Source organism: Oryctolagus cuniculus, chromosome 6, assembly GCF_964237555.1.
Source record: "Oryctolagus cuniculus chromosome 6, mOryCun1.1, whole genome shotgun sequence".
NCBI classification, from domain to species: domain Eukaryota; kingdom Metazoa; phylum Chordata; class Mammalia; order Lagomorpha; family Leporidae; genus Oryctolagus; species Oryctolagus cuniculus.
The window spans coordinates 43,186,192-43,205,569 of record NC_091437.1 but is presented as its reverse complement, the minus strand read 5'-3'; the positions used below and the strand labels follow the sequence as shown (position 1 = coordinate 43,205,569).

The window sequence follows — 19,378 nt, the reverse complement described above, 5'->3', positions numbered from 1 at the left end:
CAACCTAGATGTCTACCGATAGATGAGTGGAATAAAAAAAAATACGCAAAAGAAAAAAACAAAAAAACTAGAACATTATTAATCCATAAAAGTTAAAATGAAATACTGTCACAGCTACATGCATGGAACTGGAGGACACTATATTAAGTGGAATACATGATCACGGAAAGAAGTTCTCATTTGGTTGTGGAAGTTAAAAAGTGATTTCACAAAAGTAGAGAGAAGAATAGTGGTTACCAGATCCTGGGAATGGTGGGAGGAGGGGGCAGATGGAGAGAAGTCGGGTAATAGATATAGAGGTGTAGCTGTGTAGAAAGAATAACTTCTAATACCCTACAGCACTGTGGGGTGACTGTGTTTGGAAACAATTAGTTGCCTATTGAGCCGCGGCACCAGCCCATAGTCACAGAATTTTAAAAGGTCAATCTTGAGAGAATTTGTTCCATAATCAAAGAAATTATCTATAATTGATCTGTAATATTACAAACATGTTTTTTAGATAAATAGGACATCAAATGATACTAAACACTTTTTGACATTGTCTTTCAGTCAATTCTATTGTCAGGAAATAAAACTTGTAAGCAGTCTGATCAGCTATGATTATAGTATTTTAATTCTGTAAGACTTTTCCAAATTGCTTGAGAAATCTATATTGGCTATAAGAGAATGCGCTCATCTTTTTCCATCCAGTTTAAGAATGAAAACAATGAAGGCTATTACTCTCTGAGGAATATTTTCTATGATATTCTTTCTCTTAATACCAGCAAATACTTCAACTGAGGCCATGGAAAACACATGTGAATGGAGAAATTAAAAGTAGACTTAATATCTATTATATACATTTGAGAGCTGTGTTTTGCCATAATGTTCACTATTTTCTTAACATTCTTAATACTGTTTCATGCCAGGAGTTCATTCATCAGTGAGAAAATCAAGCAAAGGTTGAATGTGTTCTTAATCTCCAGATTATATACTCTAATACTTTTATTTTTCAAAACACCTTTCTTCACAAGGCGTAAGCATATAGCTTAGTCCGCACTGCTGTAATTGCCTGGGTTGAAATAAATGTGAATATTGTCAAAAAAAAAAAAAAAGAAAACAATTAGTTGTATATTTCAAAACAGCTAATAGAAAGAATTTTGAATGTTGCCAACACAACAAGTGATCAGTGTTTAAGGTGATGATATGCCATGTATCCTGAACTAAAAGAAGGAAAGAAAAGAGGGGGCCTCATCTTTGACAGGTAGCAGATCTCACGATCAGGCGGTTTCTCCTATTGCAGGCAATGTCTTCTGCCTACTGACACTGTCCTCTTTTCCATATTTTTAAAAATAATTAAATCATTTATTGCTTACACACAGTGGATAACACACAGCTTCATTCCCATCTGTAGTTTAGTCTGGTACCACTATTCAATTTCGATACGTTTCATAAGATGTGCCAACAATAATTTCTTTTCTAAAAATATTTATTTGACAAGCAAAGCCACCGAGGAATGGAGACACACACATACACACATACTGACAGAGAGAGAGAGAAAGAGAGAAAGAGAGAGAGATAGAGAGACTCTTCCATTGACTGGTTTATACCCCAACTGGCCACAAAGGCCGGGGCTAGACCAGGCTTAAGTCAGGAGTCTGGGACTCCATACAACTCTCCAAAAAGGATGACAGGGGCACAAGTACTTGGGCCATCCTCTGCTGCTCTTCCAGATACATTAGCAGGGATCTGGATTGTAAGTGAAGCAACTGGGACTAGAACCAGCACCCTTAGGGGATGGCAGTGCCAGAGACAGTGGCCTAACCTGCTGCGCCACATCAATCACTTCTATAACCAAACAGTCCCAAGACGATGGGAGACTCTTAATGGTGAGTTTCAGAGGGTCTCAACACTGTCAGTATCTGAAGACAATGGCCTGTCTACCTCTTCAGTTTATAAGTAAATTTCAAATGGCACCTGGCATTACCCTGATGAATTCCAACTTAATCCTGCTGGGGAAATTTACAAAGATGGTTTCAAGATAGACTACTTTCACACAGCCTATTCAAAAAAAGACAATCAGCACCATAAAAAGACTATTACATTTAGCAATCATTGGCATGGGTGCATAAAAAGATGGGTGGGGGAGAGAAGAAAAATCTTTTGTTGGAATGCTTGCAAGGATGGAGACTATCCAGCCTTCAGGATAAATAACACCCATGACATTATTTGGTCTGGCCCTGCCAAGGCAACTGCAGGTGGGACTCAGAATTAGATGAACCTAGAGCAGAATACTTTTTTTCTTTTTTATAGAAGCTTTTATTTAATAAATATATATTTCATAAGTACAATTTTTGGATTATAGCAATTCTTTCCCCCATAACCCCCCTCCCACTCCCAAACCATCCTACCTCCTACTCCCTCTCCCATCCCATTCTTCATTAAGATTCCTTTTTAGTTATCTTTATATACAGAAGATCAACTATATAGTAAGTAAAGATTTCAACAGTTTGCACCCACACAGAGACACAGTATAAAATACTATTTGAATAGTTTTAGTGTTAATTCTCATAGTACAACACATTAAGGACAGAGGTCCTACATGGGGAACAAGTACACAGTGACTGCTGTTGTTGATTTAACAATTGACAGTCTTGAGCAGAATAATTTTAAGTTGCTAATTTTGAACGGCCCTCAAATGGTGTTATAAAAGTCCAAATAGCACTTGGAAGAAAAATGGTTCCCCGCCCCACTTCCTATGTAACACAAATCAAAATTACCTATTATACAATTCATCACAAATACAGCCCTCTAGGTTTTTTTCGCCCATACACAGATGTATTGTCTAAAACATGTCTTTGTAGCAGCTAGGCCCTGCCACTGTTTTGCTGGGTTGAATTCACAAATCTGTTGTAACTTATAGCCTGTCAATTACCCCGCTCTCCTTTACTGCTAATCTTTGTTTCCTAGAAGTTATTAAAATATTCTTCTATTGCCATAGCTACTGAGCTGATAGAACCACCATAGCCGTCTTGATTTTGTGGTATGGCAAAATATTGGTAGCTACCAATAAAAGTGCCAGAGCTTCTGCCTCCAAAGTTTCCACCATGCATGGAAACATGAAGAGTGACTATTATAATTGCCAAAATCATTGTGGCTTCCGGCATTCAAAAACTGCTTCTTTCATTACCAAATTCATTGAGCCATCCCCATGGCCACTGTATCTACCACCAGCTCGGCTGCCATCAAACTCACCACATCCACTGATGGGTGCTCCATGATCAAAGTTGCCACCGTCAACAAAACCACTTCTATGACCACCAACAAAGTTTTCAGAACCACTTCCATCTCCTGGGGTGGCTGAAGCAGGAGCAACTTTTTGCTTTGACAGAGCCTCTCTTCCTTCAAAGTTGTGGTCATTCACAGTGTAGAATTTTTGAATAACAAACTTATCCAGAGTTATGGCTGTCAAAGTTCACAAAAGCAAAGCCACTCTTCTTGTCACTGCCTCAGCCAGTCATTATTAGCACACTCACTCTGATCTTCTCACACTGTTCAAATAATCTCCGAGGTGATGTTCTTCAGTGTCTTCTTTAAAGCCACCAACGAAGATCTTTTCCACAGTTCGGTGGGTGAGTGATCTTTGATAATCTTGAGACAGCTCTCTGGTCCCTGAAAACTTACATCCACCTGTGTGACCCTGCATTCATGGCTGCATCTGCCTCTTCCATGGCAGTGTAAGTGACATATCCAAAGCCTAGGGAATACCTACAGGTTGAAAGTCTCATCACCACACAGTCCTGAGCACCCTATTATGCAGAAAGGCTCCTCAAACTCTCCTCAGCTATCTCAAAGTCACCCCGCCCATGATGGTCTTCTGCACCATCAGGCTCTTTAGCAGATTGACAGACATGACAGCAATGGAAGAAAGACAGCAGTATGCACAAGAGGAAAAGCCCTTCATTTCAATAGTCTCTTAAAATACAGTATCTTCTTATGTACATTTGGGTTCTCTTTTTATTTAACAAACCTATAGATAAATTTTAAAACTATTATATTTACTATTCTAAGCTTCTCAGTTCATGAACATGGTATAGCATTGCCCTTATTTATGTTTTCCTTAATCTCTCCCACTATAATACCTCATATTTTTCAGCACTGAAAACATGAACTTCATCCCTTATTAATAAATAAGAAGTATCTTCTAATGGTATCATAAAAGCAATTTTTAGTACATTTTCCAAATGTCTGCAGCTGGCAGATGGATAGATTATATGTTCAGTAATCTTACCAATGCCAATTATTAATAGTAAGAATTTGTCAACATATTTCTTCTAGTTTTTCCGCCTCGAGTAATCATGCTGTGGTTACTGATAAGTTCATGTGTTCCTTTTTTAGTTCTTATGTCTTTTGTTTTATTGCTTTACTACACAGACTAAGAGCAACTGCACAATGTTAAAATGCATCAATGTAAATGATATATTGATTTCATTCCCAAACTTAGGGTAATAGTTTTCAATAGTTCCCAATATCTTTAGTTCCTTTGTAGATTTGGGTATATATTTGTCATCACACAAAGAAATTTTATTCTAGCCTGCTAAGAGTTTCAACAATGAATAGCTAATTCTTATACATCCAGTGAGCCTCGAATATATTCACAGATGTAAAAACAGTCATATTATCTCTGTTACTCTTTAAACATCATGTGACAAAGAAGTTGTTTCCAAAATCATAACTTCAAACCTTATTTCCCATTTCCAAGTAAATTACTTGGCATATTTTCCTAATCAGTTCTCTCACAAAGAATATACCCTCTTGGGGTTGGCGCTGTGGTGCAGTGGGTTAACACCCTGGCCTGAAGCACCAGCATCTCTTATGGGCTCCGGTTCTCGTCCCAGCTGCTCCTCTTCTGATCCAGTTCCCTGCTGTGGCCTGGGAAAGCAGTAGAAGATGGCCCAAGTCCTTGGGCCCCTGCACCTGTGTGGGAGACCTGGAAGAAGCTCCTGGCTCCTGGCTCCTGGCTCCTGGCTCCTGGCTCCTGGCTCCTGGCTCCTGGCTCCTGGCTTCAGGTTGGTGCAGCTCCAGCCAAGGCAGCCATTTGGGGAGTGAACCATCTGAGGGAAGACCTCTCTCTCTCTCTCCTCTCTTTCTTTGCCTCTCCTCTTCTGTGTAACTCTGACTTCAAATAAATAAATTCTTAAAAAAAGAGAATATACCTTCTTGTATTTTTTGTATGCTCACATGTTTAGACAACTACAGAATCACACAAAAAAGTGGTAAAATCAGTAATTTATTAAAATGCATCCACAGTAGTAGGGAGAAGAAAATAATTATAGAATCTTTATGGAAGCTAATTCATTAACATGCATTAAAGCCTTATCATTTGCACATCATTTAATCCTAAAATATTTTCTTACAAGAGATATTTTAAAGTACCAAATCCATTAGGAAAACAAATGGAGCACAGATGGTATGAAATCAACTTTGTTTAAAAATCTGCATGTATACACATGCAAAAAATGCAAAAGTACAAATGAAATGTTAATAGTTGAATATACATACATATATATAATGGATCTTCATAAAGTTAATGGAAAATGTATATTATGAAAAAAATCTGGGTTTCAAAATGACTTTTCATAAAAATAAACAGCTTAAATTGCCTTTTTTCATAAACTTTTGGAAGTTTCCTTGCATGAGTTAAAAATGGGAAAAAATGAAAACAAAATGATAGTAGAAAACAACACTGTCATTCACATGTGAACAGCCATTTTTTTCAATTTTCATATTGCAAAGTTGTCATTTATCAGCATAAGACTGAGCTTTGAACAATTATTCATTTTCGAAAACAGTGAGAACTATGACCCTTTGGGAAACACGAGTCTGAAGTTTTGGTCACTGCTAGAAACTCAAGCACTAGATACTGACAACTGTTAATATAGTCAATAAAGTGAAGGCTCTGATCTCTTATCTCACCAATCTGTCGTATTAAAAGTTTACCATTTATTAAATAGACATATGCCAGACATTTGCAAATAGTTTTCACATATAGGCTATCTGTCCCTAGTGTTCTGTAGAAGAAGAAAACTAAGGCTCTATGGTAGTGTATATCACTGATGTGTAAGATAAAATTATAAAATGATATTCAATTAGAATACTTGCAGCACATGTGGCAGGTCAAAGGAAATTAACCTGAGATGTACAAGTTTGAAGAAATGAACTTGCTAATTTGTATAAGGAATCAGTTTGTGACGACTTGTATATTCATCAATTCCTATATTGAAAGGACATGTGAAAAACTGAGCTTCTAGCATGTTAATGATTAGCTGACATTGTCACCAAACAGGTAAATCTGTTTCCTTAGAAGTCATCTCTGTGCTCACTGATGCCCTTCAACAACGATCAAAATGGTACTCTTTTTAGTTACCATTTAAACAAAAGGTATGTAATTCATACTAAAACCTGCTCAAACTCTCCCTCCAAATAATAAAAATATCCATTGCATTTCTTTATGTATTTTACCAGTCAGTATCCTACACTGAATAAACAGTGAGTACTTAAAAGACCACCCTGTCAAACTGGTCTACAGTGACAAAAAGCAGATCCCTGGTTTCCTGGGATTAGGAAAAGAACTTGGGCAAAAACATGTGGACTGCAAAAGGGCTTCAGAATAGAAGTGATGTAAATATGTTCTATTTTGACAGCAATGGTGATAATTTCATAAATGGCTATGCTTCCAACATAATTAATAGAATTATATAATTTTTATGTTTTTTTCCACTTTTATTTTTAATTAATATTTAAGAAATCCAAAATGATTTGTAGATACAAGTCTAAGAACATATTTCCTTCCTCATTCTCCATGTCTCTTCTGCCCACCCTCCTTCCTTCTACCTTTGTTTCATATTTTGGAGATAACTTATTTAAATTTACATTACAGTTAAAAGGCTTAATACATCATCAATTAAGTTCAACAAGTAAACATTTGGGTTGATTTCATGTCTTAGTTATTGTGAATTGAGCTGCAATAATCACAGAGGTACAGATAACTCTTTCATATGCTGATTTCTTTTCCTTTGGGTAAATTCCCAGGAGTGGGATAACTATATCATGCAGTAAAACTATTTTCAGATTTCTGAGGAATCTCTAATACTGTCTTCCACAATGGTTATACTAGTTTAACTCCCAATCAACAGTGCATGAGGGAACCTTTTCTACCACATCCAGGCTAGCATTCATTGTTTTTGATTTTTGTATGACAGCCATCCTAACTGGGATGTGGTGAAACTTCATTGTGGTTTTGGTTTGCATTTCCCTGGTGGCAAGTGATCCTGAGCATCTTCTCATGAGTCTCCTGGCCATTTGATTTCATCTTTTGAAAAATGTCCCATTCACAATAACTACAAAAACAATCAAATACCTTGGAATAAACTTAACTAAGGACGTTAAAGATCTCTATGATGAGAATTACAAAATCTTAAAGAAAAAAATACAAGAGGATACCAAAAAATGGAAAAATCTTCCATGCTCATGGATTGGAAGAATAAACATCATCAAAATGTCCGTTCTCCCAAAAGCAATTTATAAATTCAATGCGATACCACTCAAGATACCAAAGACATTCTTTTCAGATCTAGAAAAAATGATGCTGAAATTCATATGGAGGCACAAGAGACCTCGAATAGCTAAAGCAATCTTGTACAACAAAAACAAAGCTGGAGGCATCACAATACCAGATTTCAGGACATACTACAGGGCAGTTGTATTCAAAACAGTGTGGTACTGGTACAGAAACAGATGGATAGACCAATGGAACAGAATTGAAACACCAGAAATCAACCTAAACATCTACAGCCAACATATATTTGATCAAGGATCTAAAACCAATTCCTGGAGCAAGGACAGTCTATTCAATAAATGGTGCTGGGAAAACTGGATTTCCACGTTCAGAAGCATGAAGGAAGACCCCTACCTTACACCTTACACAAAAATCCACTCAACATGGATTAAAGACTTAAATCTACGACCCGACACCATCAAATTATTAGAGAAAACTGGAGAAAGACTGCAAGATATCAGTACCAGCAAAGACTTCTTGGAAAAGACCTCAGAGGCACAGGCAGTCAAAGCCAAAATTAACTATTGGGATTGCATCAAAATGAGAAGTTTCTGTACTGCAAAAGAAACAGGAGAGTGAAGAGACAACCAACAGAATGGGAAAAATATTTGCAAACTATGCTACAGATAAAGTATTAATACCCAGAATCTACAATGAGATAAAGAAACTCCACAACAACAAAACAAACAACCCACTTAAGAGATGGGCCAAGGACCTCAGTAGACATTTTTCAAAAGAGGAAATCCAAATGGCCAACAGGCACATGAAAAAATGTTCAAGATTACTAGCAATCAGGGAAATGCAAATCAAAACCACAATGAGGTTTCACCTCACCCCGGTTAGAATGGCTCACATACAGAAATCTACCAACAACAGATGCTGGCGAGGATGTGGGGAAAAAGGGACACTAACCCACTGTTGGTGGGAATGCAAATTGGTTAAGCCTCTATGGAAGTCAGTCTGGAGATTCCTCAGAAACCTGAATATAACCCTACCATACAACCCAGCCATCCCACTCCTTGGAATTTACCCAAAGGAAATTAAATTGGCAAACAAAAAAGCGTCTGCACCTTAATGGTTATTGCAGCTCAATTCACAATAGCTAAAACCTGGAATCAACCCAAATTCCCATCAACAGTAGACTGGATAAAGAAATTATGGGACATGTACTCTATAGAATACTACACAGCAGTCAAAAACAATGAAACCCGGTCATTTGCAACAAAATGGAGAAATCTGGAAAACATTATGCTGAGTGAATTAAACCAGTCCCCGAGGGACAAATCTCATATGTTCTCCCTGATTGGTGACAACTAACCAACCACAAAAAAGGAAACCTGTTGAAGTGAAATGGACACTATGAGAAACAGTGACTTGATCAGCCCTTGTCCTGACTGTTGATGTACAATTTAATACTTTATGCCTTTTAGCATTTTTCTGTTCTAGTTAATACTATTGGTTGAACTCTGTAATTAACACACATTTATTCTTAGGTGTTGAAATTTAACTGGAAAGTGATCCCTGTTAAATATAAGAGTGGGAATAAGATAGGGAAGAGATGTGCAATTTGGGACATGCTCAATCAGACTTGCTCCAAATGGTGGAGTTAGAAAAGTGCCAGGGGATTCCAATACAATCCCATCAAGTTTGCATGTACCAATGCCATCTCACTAGTCCAAGTGATCAATTTCAATTCACAAGTGATCACACTGATAGGTCTGAGAGTCAAAGGGATCATATAAACAAGACTAGTGTCTGCTAATACTAACTGAAAGACTAAAAGAGGGAGAGAACCATCCAACATGGGAAGCAGGATACACAGCAGGCTCATAGAATGGCAGATGTCCTAAACAGCACTCTGGCCTCAGAATCAGCCCTTAAGACATTCAGATCTGGCTGAAAGCCCAGGCATGGAAAGCCAAGACACTCTGGCAATTAAAAAAAAAAAAAAAAAAAAAAAAAAACTAAATGAAAGATCTCTGTGAGTGAGATCACAGTGGAAAGAACGGGGCCATCAAAGAAGGAGGTATCTTTCTCTGAAGGGAGGAGAGAATTTCCACTTTGACTACGACCTTGTCTAAATAAGATCAAAGTCGGCGAACTCAAGAGGCTTCCATAGCCTTGGCAACTCATGACGAGAGCCTAGGGTGATTACTGATGCCATAAACAAGAGCATCAAATTGTTAAGTCAACAACAGGAGTCACTGTATACTTACTCCTCATATGGGATCTCTGTCCTTAATGTGTTGTCCAATGTGAATTAATGCTATAACTAGTACTGAAACAGTATTTTACACTTTATGTTCTGTGTGGGTGCAAACTGATGAAATCTTTACCTAATATATACTACATCGATCTTCTGTATATAGAGAGAACTGAAAATGAATCTTGATGTGAATGGAATGGGAGAGGGAGCAGGAGATGGGAGGGTTGTGGGTGGAGGGAAGTTATGGGGGGTGAAGCCATTGTAATCCATAAACTGTACTTTGGAAAATTATATTTACTAAATAAAAGTTTAAGAAAAGGAAAAAAAAGAAAAATGCCTGCCTGTTCAAATCCCTTGCATATTTCCTGATTGGATTCTCTGTTTTGTTATTGTTGAGTTTTTTGAGCTGTTTATATATTCTGAGTGTTAATCCTTTATCTGTTGCGTAGTTTGCAAATGTTTTCTCCCATTCTGCCAGTTGCCTCTTCAACTTATTAAGGTTTACTTTGCATTGCAGATGTTTCTTAGCTTGATGTAATTAATTTTTTTAAATCTATTTTTGCTTTTATTGGCTGTGGTTTTAGGGTCCTTTCCTAAAAGTGTTTGCCTATGCCATTGCCTTGCAGAGTATTCCCAATGTTCTGCATAAATGATTTAATGGTATCAGATTATAGATTTAGATCCTTGATCCACTTTGATTTTTGTATAAGATGTAAATTAGAGGTCTTGATTCATACTTACACATGCAAAGATCCAATTTTCCAAGCATCATTTGTTGAAGAGACTGTCCTTTTTCCAGGGATTCATTTTAGCTCCTTTGTCAAAGATTAGTTGGTTGTAGATGCATGGATTGAAGTTGGGAGATTCTATTCTGTTCCATTTATCTACGTCTATTTGTGTACCAGTTCCATGCTGTTTTGATTAAACTGTCCTGTATTATGTATTGAAATCTGAGATCATGATGCCTCTGGCTTTGTTTTTGTTGTTCAAGATTGCTTTAGCTATTTAGTTTCCATAAAATTTTAGCATTATTTTTTCCAGATCTGAGAAGAATGTCACTGGTATTTTGAGTGGGATAACATTTAATCTATAATTGCATTTGGTAGTATGGACATTTTGAGTATATTAATTCTTCCAATCCATGACCATGGAAGATTTTCCTTTTTTTGCATGTCTTCTTCTATTTCTTTCTTTAATGTTTTGTAATTTTCATCATAGAGATCTTTCATTTCCATTGCTGTACCCTGTAAAGCTCTTTTATGAATGAGGATGGAAAATGTGATCTTTCATAACAGAGTTTGTCACCACTCATTTAGCCTTACAAACTATGCATAAGGATGTGCTAAACACAGTAACACAGAAAGGTAGACATCATTAAGAAAAAATATAAAGAAAGAAAATCCACTAGTAAAAGTACAAAGGAAATCCAAAGAAAACAACAGGAATATTTATGGAAAAATGTTTGGATTAAGTCATTACTTATCAGACAATAAAACTGAATGTAAATGGCCTAAATTCTCAAATTAAAAGATACAGACTGGCTGAACTGATTGAAAAACAAGACCCATCTATTTGCTATCTAGAAGAAACACACCTCCTCAACAAAAATACATGCAAGCTGAAATTTAAAGGATGCTAATGGAAGTAAAAAAGAAGCAGGTGTAGTCATCCAAATATCAGACAAAATAGACTTTAATACAAAAACTGTTAAAAGAGACAAATAAGGTCATTATGTAATGAGTAAGGGATCAATTCAATAGGAAGATATGTATACACCCCAACAACAAAGTGCATGACTTATAAAATAAATTTTAATAACTTTAAAGGGAAACATAGGATCCAATACAAAAGTAATGGGTACCTTATCATCCCACTTTCATCAACAGACAGATCTACTAGACAGCAAATCTACAAGATAGACCCTATGGACAATATATCGCAAGGACCTAGAAAAACAAAAACAAATCTAACACAAAATTAGCAGGTGGAAATAAATAATTAAATTTAGAGAATAAGCAAAATCGAAACAAAAAAATCAGTAAAATAAAGATCTGATTTTTTTTTAATCTTTTATTTAATGAATATAAATTTCCAAAGTACGACTCATGTGTTACAATGGCTTCCCCCCCATACCATCCCTCCCACCCACAACCCTCCCTTTTCCCACTCCCTCTCCCCTTCCATTCACATCAAGATTCATTTTCGATTATCTTAATATACAGAAGATCAGCTTAGTATACCTTAAGTAAGTATTTCAACAGTTTGCTCCCACACAGAAACATAAAGTGAAAAATAATAGATGATTTTTTTTAAATGATGATGAAATCAGATCAGACCTATTGTCATGTTTAATCCCAGTGAGAGTCAAGTTGGGAATTGATAATTTCTTTCTTTCTTTTTTTTTTTTTTTACAGAAGATCAGTTTAGTGTACATTAAGTAAAGATTTCAGTCGTTTGCACCCCCATAGAAACACAAAGTGAAATATACTGTTTGAGTACTCGTTATAGCATTAAGCCTCAGTGTACAGCACGTTAAGGACAGAGATCCTACATGAGGAGTAAGTGCACAGTGACTCCTGTTGTTGACTTTACCAATTGACACTCCTGTTTATGGCATCAGTAATCTCCCTATGCACCAGTTATGAGTTTCCAAGGCTATGGAAGCCCCTTGAGTTCTCCGACTCTTAATCTTGTTTAGACACGGTCATAGTCAAAGTGGAGGTTCTCTCCTCCCTTCAGAGAAAGGCACCTCCCTCTTTGAAGACCTGTTCTTTCCACTGGGATCTCACTCACAGAGATCTTTTTGCCAGAGTGTCTTGGCTTTCCATGCCTGAAATACTCTCATGGGCTTTTCAGCCAGATCCGAGTGCCTTTAGGGCTGATTCTGAGGCCAGAGTGCTATTTAGGACATCCGCCATTCTATGAGTCTGCTGAGTATCTCACTTCCCATGTTGGATCACTCTCCCCTTTATTTATTCTATCGGTTGGTGTTAGCAGATACTAGACTTGTTTATGTGCTCCCTTTGACTCTTAGTCCTTTCATTATGATCAATTGTGAACTGAAATTGATCACTTGCAGTAGTGAGATGGCATTGGCACATACCACCTTGATGGGATTGAATTGGAATCCCCTGGTATGTTTCCAACTCTACCAATTGGGGCAAGTCAGCCCGAGCATGCCCCAAATTATACATCTCTTCCCTCTCTTATTCCCACTCTTATGTTTAACAGGGATCACATTTCAGTTAATTTTCAACACTTAAGAATAACTGTGTGATAATTACAGAATTAAACCAGTCATATTAAGTAGAACAGACAAAAAAAAAAATACTATGAGGGATAATGTATTAAGTTGTCCATTAGCAGTCAGGGCTATGCTGATCAAGTCACCATTTCTCATAGTGTCCATTTCACTTCAGGAGGTTTCCTTTTTGGTGTTCAGTCAGTTGTCACCGATCAGGGAGAACGTATGGTATTTGTCCCTTTGGGACTGGCTTACTTCACTCAGCATGATGTGTTCCAGATTCCTCCATTTTGTTGCAAATGACTGGATTTCGTTGTTTCTTACTGCGGTATAGTACTCTAAAGAATACATATCCCATAATTTCTTTATCCAGTCTACCGTTGATGGGCATTTAGGTTGGTTCCAGGTCTTGGCTATTGTGAATTGTGCTGCAATAAACATTAGGGTGCAGACCGCTTTTTTGTTTATCAATTTAAACTCCTTTGGGTAAATTCCAAGGAGTGGGATGGCTGGGTCGAACGGTAGGGTTATCTTCAGGTTTCTGAGGAATCTCCAGACTGATTTCCATAGTGGCTTGACCAGTTTGCATTCCCACCAACAGTGGGTTAGTGTCCCTTTTTCCCCACATCCTCGCCAGCATCTGTTGTTGGTAGATTTCTGTATGTGAGCCATTCTAACCGGGGTGAGGTGAAACCTCATTGTGGTTTTGATTTGCATTTCCCTGATTGCTAGTGACCTTGAACATTTTTTCATGTGCCTGTTGGCCATTTGGATTTCCTCTTTTGAAAAATGTCTATTGAAGTCCTTGGCCCATCTCTTAAGTGGGTTGTTGGTTTTGTTTTTGTGGAGTTTCTTGATCTCTTTGTAGATTCTGGTTATTAACCCTTTATCTGTTGCATAGTTTGCAAATATTTTTTCCCAGTAAAATAAAGATCTGATTTTTTGAAAAAATAAAAAAATAAACAAAATTGGCCCAACTAACCAAACAAAAAAGAGGGAGAAGACCCAAATTAATAAAATCAGAGCTGAAAAAAGCAATTTAACCATGAATATCAGAGAAATAAAAAAAGACTCATCAAGAATTACTATACTGCATGCCAACAAATTGGAAAGTCTAGAAGAAATCAATAGATTCCTGCACACATACAAACTACCAAAATCAAAGCGCAAAGAAACTAATAAACTAAATGGATTATTAACCAAGACAGAGATTGAATCAGTAACAAAGAAGCTCCCAAAAAAGAAAAGCCCAGGACCTGATGGCTTCACTACTGAATTTTACCTGATTTTTAAAAAACTAATTGCAATTCTTTTCAACTATTCAAAACAATTGAAAGGGAGGGATTCCTCCCAAACTCCTTTTATGAAGCATGCATCACCTTAATTCCTAAATCAGAAAAAAGATACAACAGAGAAAGAGAACTACAGACCAACAACTCTGATGAATATAGATACAAAAATCTTCAACAAAATATTAGCTAATTGAATCTAACAACACATCAGAAAGACCATTCACCTGGACTATTGGGATTTATTGCTGGTATGCAGGGATGGTTCAACATTTGCAAATCAATAACTGTGATACATCACATTAACCAACTGAAGAATAAAATCATATGTTTATCTCAATAGATGCAGAGAAATCATTTGTCAAAATATAACATCCTTTTATGATAAAAACCTTAAACAAATTGGGTATAGAAAGAACATCCCTAAATATTAAAGGAAATATATGACAAACCTACAGCCAGGGTCATATGGAATGGGGAAAAGTTGCAAGTATTCCCACTAAGATTCAGATTCAGACAAGGATGCCCACTCTCACCATTGCTATTCAATATAGTCCTGGAAGTTTTAGTCAGAGCCATTAAGCAAGAAAGAGAAGTCAAGGGGATACAAATTAGAAAAGACAAAGTCAAATTATCCCTGTTTGCAGATGACATCATTGTACATACAGGGGATCTAAAACACTCAGTAAGAGGCTATTGGAACTCATACGAGAGTTTGGTAAAGTTGCAGGGTATAAAATTAACATAAAAAAATCAATAGTGTTTATATACACAGGCAATATCATGGCTAAGAAAGAATGTGTAAGTTCAGTCCCACTCACAATAGCTGAATTATACACTTTTAATAGATTCAATGCATTGTACATAAACTGTATCTTAACAAAGTGAATTAAAGAAACAAACAAAAACTCGTGGGATAATCATTAGACAACACCTTCAGGAGAACTGTGTGATCCAAAAGCATCTCTATTTGCTGTGCCCATGTATTCTGGAAATGTTTATTTTCATTTGCTCTAAGTATGTGAGAGTCAGAGACCCAAAATCACTTTGTAGACATTCAAGGTCTATTTCATTTTAAATACTTTTTTGCTCTAGAGATAGCATTCAAAGATCTGTTCAAACGTATTACTGTTTTGAGAAAAAAGATGGGTACCCATATCTTCAAAAGTCTCATCCTTGACAATTTGTCACCTTTTAATTATCTAGAACTAGCCAAAGGGTATTGAAGGAGAATGAATATATTGTTGAGGCAAATGAATTTTAACTAAATATACTTACAACTTAACTTATATTTTTAAATATATAATTATAAAATAGCAAGATTTTTTGGAGACTAACATATTGATAGAATCTTTTGGAGACTAACAGTGGATCAAGACAACCCTCAGATTTCATAAGTTCTGTGAAATATGCCAGAATGATTACTATTTTATCTAACACATAAGGTTTACCCAAATCTTGAAAGATAAAATACATTCAGCTTTTTTCCTCTTTCCAAAAGTTAACAAAGAGCACACATCATTATTTTAGAAAAAAAAATCACACATACCAAAGACACAAAAACTAGGCTGAAAGTAGAATTTCAAAAAATGGAACATATGTTTCAATGGAATAAAAATATATTACTTCCACTTCCTCTAATGGGGGAAGACTGGGAGTCTTTTCAAGAATATCTCCTAGCATTTAAAAATGGTACACAGTCAGTTTTCCTTAGAGCTATTCCTTACCTATGTTTGTCCCATGTTTTGTGTCTGTAGTATGTTATTATTTGAACAACCTATAAATAAATAACTCTATGTATTAGATCTTTAGAATTGACCCCAGCATATTAAAATATCAATACTCAACAGTTTTTTATCAGGCTGGGCTGAGAATAGGAGACTATATTATGACATGCCAAGTCCATGAATTTAGAAGATTCAGCCATGCTGCCACCAAGTGCTGAACTCAATTAAAACCAAAATATATTGCCTGAGTGTACACACCGACTTCCATACTCCACCCCACTACCCTAGAATTTAGATAAATTAAAAGAACTGCAACAGACTTTCACAATGTTTTTCATTTGGCATAGGTGGTAATTCTACTTACACTATTCTTATCATGTAACCTTTTTATAACAAAAATAAAACAAATGCTTCACTAACAGCCACATAAGTACTTCCTTAGTCCTTCTACTTGTCATGAACACAAAACTTCTCTCTTCCAGTTAACTGCAAACAATAATTTTGTATCCGTAAAATATAGCCTCACTTACTTTCCTCATTATTGATTAGTACTATCAGAATTACATGAATTGATCTTCGCAAGAAACAACCTAAGGCCACAAATTCCAAGTAAATTTATTTGTAGTTTATTTCCATTTTTTCTTCACACACTAGTAGTTTCTGACACTGTCTTATTTCAAAAGATAAATCAAAACCAAAATCTCCTTGTTATATTTCATTTTCCACTGAGTCACAGTCTTTGAATGATACATATCCCTAGGTTAATTACAGTTTTGCAGCAAGTCAAGCAAAGAAAAGGATTGATGAAAATTCGCTCTGAGTGTAGAACAGAGACGAGACTATATTACTGGTAAATTCTTACATAGTTGGTGATTTGGTAGCCATTAAGATGCACATTTTTTCTGAATATTCTCAAAAAATTAGCACCAGGTAAGTCTGTAAATGTAAATTTTCCTTTATTTTGTTAATTCATTTCCAAATTTATATGACTAATTAATATTTCATGATTAAACATAACTATAACACATCTTGAGTATTTTTGGTTATTTATATTGTCTCATTCCCATACTCACACACCATAGTTACCCTGGGTTATTAACTTTATTAGTATTCTTGAAGTTGAATAGAAAGTCTATTCAAACGACTTTCTACCGTTGTGTCACTTGATATACCCTCTCATACTTAAAACCTTCCCTAGAGTAATAAATCTCTGCTAGTAGTGTTACTCTTATCACTCAGATGGTTATCTTTTGGTCTTTTCAATTCTTACTCCCAAACTACTGAAAATAGGCATTTCTTGAGAGTCAGCTTTGGCCTGTAATTTATAATCTGCCATTAATCTCTCCCCCTTATAGCTATTTTGTTCTCACAACCTCAATCATTATCAAGATTCTTCTCTAAATTCAGGTAGGAAGCCATAACTTTTTAACATCTTCTTACCACTTGTATATAAAAATGCCCATATTGAGTCTACTGTTGAGCTACTGATCTCTGCAAGCCCGATGTACTCACCTTCCACACTGTAACAAGACTTTAGAATGATTTCATACTTTGCATTTTCTTGCTCAGTTTGTCTCACACCTGCCATTTCAGAAAAGTTTTACCCAAAAAAAGCAATTTTGAAAAATATAGTTAGACCCCAGAAAGCACGTCCAAAGAGCAAAGCTTTAAAAGCTTCACATGAAGGTCGATGAGACAGGCAAGAAGAAGCCAACAGTATTAGTGATAGTATCTGCAAGACCACAATGTTTTTAGAGTAATATCACTGGAAGCCTTCTGGGTCAACTGAATGAGTTGAATATTTAGTAACAAGTGGTAAAAAAAATTACTAGAAAAATATAGGCAGAATATGATGAATGCCCTGAAGAAAAATGCTTGAAAATCCTGTTTTCAACCTTGCTTCTTTTGTTCCTTTTGCTCTGCCTAGTTTAATCTCTAATGCTTCCATCCCAGACTCATTCCAATTCTTCTGCTACTCCCACTGCTTTTCACTTACCTTCCACCTTCCCAACCATTCAAATAGGATGCTCCTCCTCTACGCCTGTGTTTTCAAGGACCTGTATCACATCTTCATCTGCCCTAGGGTAACTTTCTACAAGCTAAAAGGCAGACCTCAGCAACCAGGCAGTCTGGATATAGAAGTTGAACTCATATATGTGGGGTTGGGACAATTACTGGTTTTCTCTGTGGTTCTGAGTTTTCAGTTCAGAGAAGGCTTGTGAAAGAAACCTAGGGGCCTGCACTCTGGCAGAGTGGGCAAAGCTGCCGTCTGCAGTGCTGGCATCCCATATGGGTGTCGGTTAGGGACCTGGCTGCTCCACTTCCAATCCAACTCTCTGCTTTGACCTGGGAAAGCAGTGGAAGATGGCCCAAGTCCTTGGGCCCCTGCACCCACACAGGAGACCTGGAAGAAGCTCCTAGCTCCCGGCTTCGGATCAGCCCAGATCCAGCCACTGCAGCCATCTGGAGAGTGAAACAGCAGATTAAAAACCTCTCTCCCTCTCCCTCTCCCTCTCCCCACTCTTGCCTCTGCCTCTCTGTAACTCCGCCTTTCAAATAAATAAGTAAATCTTTTTTAAAAAAGAAATAAACCTATATTTTTCATTACATAACCTAAAAATATGCAGATAAAGCCTGGTATAAAATATGAACTATGTGACCTGTCAGCCATTATCATAGCAGGGCTATTTTTTCCTCATCCGTGAGTGTTCTGTTCTTATTTCAGCTTTTGTACAGGGTTATTGCTTTGCCAACTAGATCAGAAATATTAATGTAGAAACAATGTTCTTGTTTCTTTTTTCCCCCTTGTTAATGATATCAGTAGTGTTTTTAGTAACACGGATCACCCCATTTATTAAATGACTGCAATATTTGCATCAGTCATTGTGCTTCTCATTTTGCAGTTTTATGCAATCACTATAACATTACCAGATTGGAGTCACCACTTCTTCCCTTTACAGATAGAGAAACAAATGCAGAAGGGGGTATGAAATAGGGAGTGTTACCCAGAATGAGTTCTTGCATACTGTGACCTTACCAGACCAAAAAATGTAACAGCATTGGCTAAAATGCATCCCATGGCCAAGCATTTTACCCCTACCAAGCATTCTTAACAGTTTATTTTGTGAAGGCACTGTGCTAGTTATCATAGCCATAAAGACAATTAGGGCATGAGCCCTGAACTGCACAGATTTACCTTTTTGCTGGCAAAAACAAGTCAGCCTTAGGACAAGAGATTTCTGAAATTCTTGCCACTGTACATCCTGATGCTAAGGAAACACAGAGCAAAGAGTTTGAGTGATGAGTGCACAAGTG

The 19,378-nt window shown here is 36.7% G+C and overlaps 1 protein-coding gene and 1 pseudogene across 2 annotated transcripts in view; both read right to left on the bottom strand.

Annotated features, from left to right (window-relative positions):
• The window catches only part of SGCD (sarcoglycan delta), a 1,063,424-nt gene that overhangs the window by 545,098 nt on the left and 498,948 nt on the right, over positions 1–19,378 (bottom strand). The window lies entirely within an intron of this gene.
• Positions 2,426–17,651, bottom strand: LOC138850091 (heterogeneous nuclear ribonucleoprotein A1-like; annotated as a pseudogene).